General features: G+C 34.7%; 1 pseudogene across 1 annotated transcript; it reads right to left on the bottom strand.

Annotated features, from left to right (window-relative positions):
* Window positions 1-5,508: 5,508 nt before the first annotated feature.
* LOC149512739 (phospholipase A(1) DAD1, chloroplastic pseudogene) lies at window positions 5,509-7,968 on the bottom strand (annotated as a pseudogene). The gene has a single exon (XR_016331421.1). The product of XR_016331421.1 is annotated as a phospholipase A(1) DAD1, chloroplastic pseudogene (transcript).
* Window positions 7,969-8,248: the final 280 nt, after the last annotated feature.

Below are 8,248 nucleotides of genomic sequence, written 5' to 3'. Positions count from 1 at the left end.
GCGGATAAACATATTTAGTGAATTAGATAGTTGGAAGGTATTTGATCAACTTATGAATAAAATTGGCCATTAAGGTAAACAGATGATGGTGTTTAAATTATTCAACTGAGTCTTGTATCTTAAACTTGACGTTTACCCTGGCTAGAATCGGAGTCAAGTTTACCTTGACTAAAATAGGAGCCAAAAATTCTCCCAGGTGTCAACTTATAATATATGTAAAAAATTATCTACAAATTTTTTAATTTTATTGACAAAAAAGGTGTTTACAGGAAATTTTTTGGGGTGTTCAAAATTTTATTATTTTTTAATTTTTGAGAGTGTCTATGGACACTCCAATTAAACCTGTGGATCTGCCATGGCTGATATCTTAATTTACTTTTTATTTCCTTCGTATTTTGTTTAGTAAGATGAATGGAAAAAGAAAAAAAAAAAAAGGAAGTAAAAGTAAAATGGGTGGATGTACACATTTTTTCTTTCAAATTCATTCTTTCCAAATATGAGAGAAAAATACATATCCAACTTAAATTAACAATTTTATTTATAAAGTTAATCTTAACTTTTTCCTTTATATTTATCTGTATTATCAAACACAACAAAAAAACAAACAACTTTTTTTCTTTTTTTTCTTTTCCCTTCTCTTCACTATCTTCTTTTCTTTCTATTTTCCTTCCTTCCAATCAAACATAATGTGAGAGTATTTTGATTGGAGAAAAATCAAAATAAATTGAAGAAAAAAGCTTTATTCAACCCTACTCAGTAGTACTCTCTGCTACCTAGGCCTTTGCATTGTTGCTGCTTTTGGGCAGTACTGTTTAAAAGCCTATTCTGCATCACTACTAATTTCATCAATTTGACTAAGCCAAGGGTTTCTCTAATTATTTCAAAGGCAAGATTAGATTGATTGCCACTGATTGTGAAAATGCCACCCTCATTTGGAAAAGTCGGTGCAGCACAAGTCAGACACCATTGTAATAGTATTAAGCATACCACAAAATTTCCTACATATATCTTGGGATTTATGGTTAATTAAAACTTTGATACCTAAATTTGTCTCCAAAAAAGTCATTCTCATTCGTTTCTTTTCCCTTGTTTCATAGTCTGTCGGACAGATAATTCTTAGAGTTTTCAACGATCGTGGTTGAAGAGTCTTCTTAATCACATGAATCATTGTTGTCGGCATGAGGTACTTGCTTCTCTTTCTTAATTGGACTATAAAAAGAGAAACATCTATGTTGCTAGTATATTATTAACAATGGGCAAAATTCTTCACCGGTTGAAGTTCAGGGGTTGGAGCTTATGTCAAACTAGGTTGATAATGAAAGTTAGAAATTACTACAATGAGAGGACAATTTGATGATACATATTCAAACTTCAGGGTTGTTTTCTACTAGGAAGAAATATTGTATTCCCCTTGCATGGAAGTTATTTTTCGTCATAAGTCGTGTTTTTGTCAATGTCAATCATCGTGTTAATGTATTCATTTTAATATTCACTTGTTTTTTGTTTGACTCAAGATTGTCAATTACTTGTTTACTTAAAGCTATAACTCACAAATTCTGCCATTTATTAAATTCTTTTTTTTTTTTTATAATTAATTTCAATATGTAACTTCATTGCCCTCGCTGAGTTTCTGCTCTTAAATATTCTGAAGAATATGACATTTGCATTTTACTGTTACAACTCAACTCCACTTTCAATTTTTACTTTTATTATCCTTTATGGTGAACTCAACTCACTCGATCCTCACAACCCTAAACCCATCTCTTAATTATGTATATCTTTATTATATATAAAGAACCACATTAAATCTGTAAGATATTATCTATTCTAATTCAAAAGTATAATGATATTGTTTCATAGTATACATTTTATAAATATAAATTTAAATCTTTATATATATATATATTTATATCATAATAAATACTCATAATTTTTCAATATATGAAACTAAACACATTATAAACTTCATTTGTTAAAGTTTCACATCCCATCAAACCCAAAACATTACATATAGAACTTGGATAAATGTTAAAATTCTAGAAGTAACTCATATCATATAACACTTAATTCTTATTAACTAAGATTTTAGAGGTGGCTTTCATATTATATATAATACTTAATTAGCTTTGATATAATTGTAAAGATATACATCTAATTTGTGAGGTATTATTGATTTTAATTTTAAAATATCATAATTTTATCTTATAAAAAATATCTTACAAGTATAAATTTAAATATTTTACTATACTATAATAAATTTTTATAATTTTAAAATATGAGATTCAGGGCGTTAATATATCTTTACACGTACCACAACCCATCATTATTCTTTGTTTCAAAAAATCTTTGCTTACTGTAGAGCTCAATAATTGAATGTTTTCGCTTATTTTAAAAGCAGAATTTAAATCCCACCATCCTTAATTTTAAAAAGAAAAAAGAAAATAATTTCTTTTAAAAAACAAAGAATAATACTAAACCATAAATATGATATTAGTGTTGTCTGTAATAATATAACTGTATGAACCTCTTTTTTAATTAATGTCCCTTTCCTGTGCCATCACTATCTTTCTTCTGTTGATTTTGACAAATGCATAAACACTCCAACTTCAAAGTCCAAGTTTGGTGGTGCTATAGATGCTTGATTTTCTCTTAAGCCGCAATTCGACTGTTGTCTTCCAGAAGGCAGATTTGGCTTCTCTCAATTATCACAGCTGTGTGCTTATGGAATGTGCCTTATCCAAGTGGGGTTGAGTGTGATTTTGCCATTTACTTTCTTCACTTTCTTCGTGGACTAGGTAAGGTTTTTTATCTCTGTAACCATGACATATCTTGAAATTTGAATGTTGCCACAGTCGGAGACGCCATTCACTTTCTGCTCACAGCTCAAGCCTTATAAAGGGAAAAACAATTTCTAAAGAGACCCAAAAGGAGAAAACGGTTGATCATGCCGTCAAGGTCCAGTTAAGTTTTTAGAAATTTTTTATTAAAAACAATTAAATTAAAATTAAAATTAAAAGCCCAAACCATAAATTGAAAAGTTCTGTTACATGAATTGAAAGAATTTTAATAAAATTAATACATATTTTTAGATAAAACGCCTAACAATTCTTGTCCCGGCATACATGGAATATCTTCAAATGAATTAAATTAATTTAAAGTGATAAAGATCAAATTAATGTCAAAAAGAACTAGAAAACCCACGTCAAATGTAAATATTCAAGTTTATGGAGAGATAGTTTCAAACGTGAACATGAAAAAATTTGACTCATTCTAACTTATAAAATTTTTTGTGATTTGAGTCAATATTTTATATATATATATATATATTTATATTTATATTTATATTTATATTTATATACACACACTAATGTGACAGTTAAGGTCACATGCAATCAGGGCTAACGTACAAATTAGAAGATTTATTTCCAATTCTCAAGCGTTAAAAGGGACAAGAACTTAGCTATTTAATAGCGTCGTCATGGCCAATGATTTGGTTTCGATGACAACCGACGTAGGGACGTAGATGTTAAATATAAATTGTCCACTTTTGCGGAATTGCCCAAGTTACCATCTCCGTCACAGTCAGAGAATCATGTAAACGAGTGTCTTTCTATCTGCAACCCTCCACGTTTTTGGTTTAGATAGATTTCGTAAGAGTGGGTCGTTGTTGATTACTGAACATCCCATGAACGGCTATTGATGAGCACTTCTCTTACAGAAAATGACCTGTGGAAAATGTTAGTATATATATATTTCTACATCATGCAAAGATTTTTTTTTTTGTTTTCTGAATATTAACTCATGTTTTTCATTAAGGCTATGGTAGAATGATTATATTTCCTTAGAAATTTATCAATTAGGATTTGGGCATGACTCAAGTCTCTCCCTCTTATATGTTCCTAACAACGGTACCTTTCTCGCCGGTAGTCTAACGAGTCCCTTTCTTGCATTCGTTTTTCAACAGGGTGGGGCTGTCACGGTTGTTGTCTGGAGAAGTTGTCACTTTCAGCCTTTTTTGCTCCGTAAACAAAATGAATGAAGGAGGAGGATGTGGGATTTTGATAAAAACAGGATAGCATGTATCAGAGTGGGAAAATAGAATTAACATACTATGTCAAGAATGGAGACATGGAGTTTTACGTACGGCATATGGGTAAGTGTACTCCTTCGTGAGTTGAAAACAAAATGGCAAATCTGACACGATAATCTACTCACTTACTCAGCTAACTATTGGGTGATCTTCATTTATGACCAAGAGATACGACATTAATACGGCAAAGCACAGTTCTCTCAAAACACTTACTCAGCTAGCTATTAGGTGATCTTCATTTATGACCAAGAGATAAGACATTAATACGGCAAAACACAGTTCTCTCAACACTATCTCCTCTTCTGTTTTGCAAGACAAATGCTTTCTAAGGCAGGCATTAATCTTCCAATGGCTGCCACTAGCTTCAAAGTACAGTCTCGAGTGTTAGTTGATAGATCAATAAGTCACGAAGCATGACAGATCCTGGTACCAGAATGATACTGTATTAATCTTTGGACGGCAGCAGACCAGTAGAATAACAGAGATGGAAGAAGAAAAACGTGTTTTCTGTTTTGTTTTTTTTTTTTATTTTGAAAAGCCTGAAGGGGCTCACGTGATATATGCTGATCTATGGAACATCAGTAACTCAACACTATAAACCATGAATTGTCTTTGTCAATTCCTGACATTGAAAACTTTAGATATTGTAGGTCCCTGGAAAATGATAATTCACTATTACTGGTCAGAAATTATTGATGAATAATGATGAGAAGATCTAAATAAATCCAACCGCCTATTCTCTAGGACGTAACGTTATTATTATTTTTTAAATTAGATAAAAATAGTTTTTTTTTTCATTTTCTTATCAAAACAGTACATGTCAATAAAATTTATATTAAATTTATAAATCATTTATAAAAAATTATTAATAATGATAATCAAATTTGAATTTTGCGAATCAAAGATTCTCTCTTTCCTAACTCAATCAACCTTTGTCTGGACTTAATATTGGTTGATGCTTCTTGGCACTTCAATTTTTTTACTCTGCATTTTCTAAGCAGCATAGGTTAGGATGATGGTCACGTCAGGAGAGTATAAAAAGAAAGGGTAAAATGAGCAAGAACCCATCATATTAGATGATTGTATCAGACCAAATAGTTTGTACTGATTATAGTAATGCTTTCTATTTTTGTCCAAAAAGATCATTTCAGAAATCAAGTATCATATACTAATACGAGTACTTTTATATAACAACAATGAATCAATGGAAAAAGTGTGAAATAAGCCGGCACTGGATCTTATATTATGTTGCCATGACAAGAATCATATCAGTTAGTTGTCATATTTGTTGTGGTATACGTAATTTCATTATTGACCAAAAGATGTTATAAACAAAAAAATTTAAAACAATGTTTAAAATATAGAAGCTTATAAAATATTTGAATGATCAGGTGGAACATTAAAAATAACCATTTGAATTGGCCTTTGCAGTAAGCGGCTACTTTTTATCTTGGAAAGACTAGATGATTTTGAGAGTGAAATATCGCTCGCAACGTTAAACCGACCAAACCCGAATAATCGGAAGTCGAAAACTGACTTTTGGCTCAGTCCTCTGCGGCACCACGATTAATATGTTTTGACGGCGCTGGGGGACATTTTAGTAACTTTAGAAAACCGACAAAGTGTTGGGTATGGACGGTAGCATCGATTTATTTGGTGATTTTAGAGCAAACTAGAAAGCATAGCATGTGGTGATTCTAAACCGGTCGGTGCCTTAATACCATGCTTAGCAATTTTGGTCGGCATCGAGGGTATTGTTGTCATTTTGTTTCCTTCACACGTGATTCCCAACCTCATGAATGAAAACAACGTTCGCCTTTTTCAGATACTCCGATTTTCAACCCGCGCCGCTAATCGCCTAATCCTTGTAATTTTTTTTTTCATTTTTATATTGTATATTAGTAAAAATTATTAGTAATAATTTTCTTTTCTTATTTCAATACGAAGATTTCCTATTTTCCTCTGTTGCGAGCTAATAAGCCAAGAAGACATAAGCATGTTATATGGAATGTGCTACCCCCGCAATTGGCGGGGAAATAAACGTAACTTTTTATACGAATTTTTTGACAGTGACCGTACATTATGTACCGAAATCAGTTTTAGCCGAATTTTGTTTTAGTTTTCGTGTTTTTTTTTTTTTTTTTTTTAATTTCAAGAAGGATAGAACCTTATAACAAAAAAAGAGAGAAAAAGGCTGGGATCAAGCTCCAATTTTATGTCTTTTTAAGACGTTTTTGTTGAAGACAGTTTTCGTGGTTTATGAATTTACACCGCGACTTTTTCTCTATTATGGTTATTTAGGGCACTCCTTACGGTGGCTTTAAATGGACAAGTGGAACTCACAAATCCGTTGACCAGATGGAGGTATGTCTTGAGGTCGTGACATGCGGCAACATTGACACTGTTAAGGTACGGAGAGTCTCTGCTGCGGAGCCTGAGCTCTCTCCCCACCTCCGCATAGACCCACTGCGTGTCCTCCACTCGCTTTTGGATCCAGCTAGGCAGACCTGCCGTGTTGACATTTCGATTTTTTGACACGTCAGCATCCTTCTCAAGTACAAAGCCTGGTACTTTAGTTATCAGATCATCAGAGTTCACTATTCTTAATACTTTTGTCCCTTGTTTTTCAAGCTGGCAACGGAAACTCCGGTTTCCGACACGTGGACCTCCAAAGGACATGACGGTCACCATTGGAGCACGTTTAAAGCTGGTTTTTATGTCATAAGCTGCGAGCGTAGCCAGAGCCGCACCAAGACTGTGTCCTGTGATGGTTAAGCTAAGAGGCTCATCACCGTAAGTTTGGAGCAACCGTGAGATTTCTTCACGGACCATTTTTTGTAGACTCGGTAACTCAGGGGTTCCTGAAGTGTAGAGGCTCAAGAATCCACTTTCCACCATGGGTTCGGAACCGTCAGGGCTAGGTTTAGAGTCAGCATTAGAGAGGGGAGTGAGGGCAGCTCGTAGGTTTTCCAGCCATTCAAGGGCAGTAGCGGTGCCTCTAAGAGCAATTACCACATCTCTTCTGCCCAGCCTGGCTATTTCCTCTTGGTCTTGACAAACTGCCACGTAACCAATCCAGCTGGACTGAGTTGCCACCCAACTTGGTGCCTTTTCAACCCAACGTGGCAACTGGATTCCTGATGTGGCGCGTAAATTTCTAGTTAGGCGATAACCAGTTTCGGGTAGCCCGGAACGGTCTAGCAATGTGCTTTTGGGATAGCGGCATGTACCATATGTTGGCGAAGAGGAGTCAAAGTCAAAAGACCTATAAGCAGCTTCGACAAAATAACCGTATCGAAGTATTTCACCTCGCAAATTTTCGTCTAATGGATCAAGCAGGCCTTCCCAGTTCTGGATTCCTTGGTATTCCTTCCATCTGTTGCCCAGTTTAACGGCTTTAGAAGAGAAAAGGGAGGCTGTTCGGTCGTAGTCAACAGGCTCGAGCAGATGTTCCCAGCTTTTGACCCGTTGTTCATGTATAGACTTTTTGAGTGGTCTGACCGCCGGCTGAGTGAGGGTGCAACAACGGATTGAAACGTACTTGATGGGTGTTGGGCTGTGTGTGATTGTGGATGGAAATGTGCATGGCCTTGCAGGCTTCATGGAGAGATTCATTTTCCCTAGTCTTAAAAAAGTATTTTTACACCACTGAGGATTAATTGTAAGCTGGACCGAGCGCGAAATATCAGAGGATTGATCCAAGAAAAAGAAGAAATGAGGCGAGAAAGAGAAAGTGAGGAGGCGAGATGATAGAAGTAGTTCTGAAATGCTGCTGATGGTGCTCAGTTGCATTTCAAGAGTTTCTGAGGAAGGGCTTTTATAGGGAGAAAAAGTTAAACAGCAGAAAGAGAGAGGGTGGCTTAGTAAACTTTAAACATGGGGAGAGAGCGAGAGCGAGATCGAGAGTAGAGCTCAATGAAAGCATATATTTTTTTATGACGAGAGAGAGAGAGAGAAAGATGGGATGCTATCAGGGATTAGATTGTAGTTATAGAATGGAAATGGAGATTGATAGGGAGGATTGTAGAGAGTATATTATAACTTTTAGGTACATAAGGTTGGTGTGGATGATAGCTATAACTGGAAAAACAGCACTGGGCTCCATTATTTTACTAACAAATGGACGATCGGATGATGACATGGAAGATAGGCTAGCGG

Source organism: Durio zibethinus, chromosome 21, assembly GCF_047325235.1.
Source record: "Durio zibethinus cultivar Kanyao isolate XHJ-2024 chromosome 21, ASM4732523v1, whole genome shotgun sequence".
Taxonomy (NCBI): domain Eukaryota; kingdom Viridiplantae; phylum Streptophyta; class Magnoliopsida; order Malvales; family Malvaceae; genus Durio; species Durio zibethinus.
Note: the sequence above shows the minus strand (reverse complement) of the source record. Positions and strands in the feature narration are given on the sequence as shown.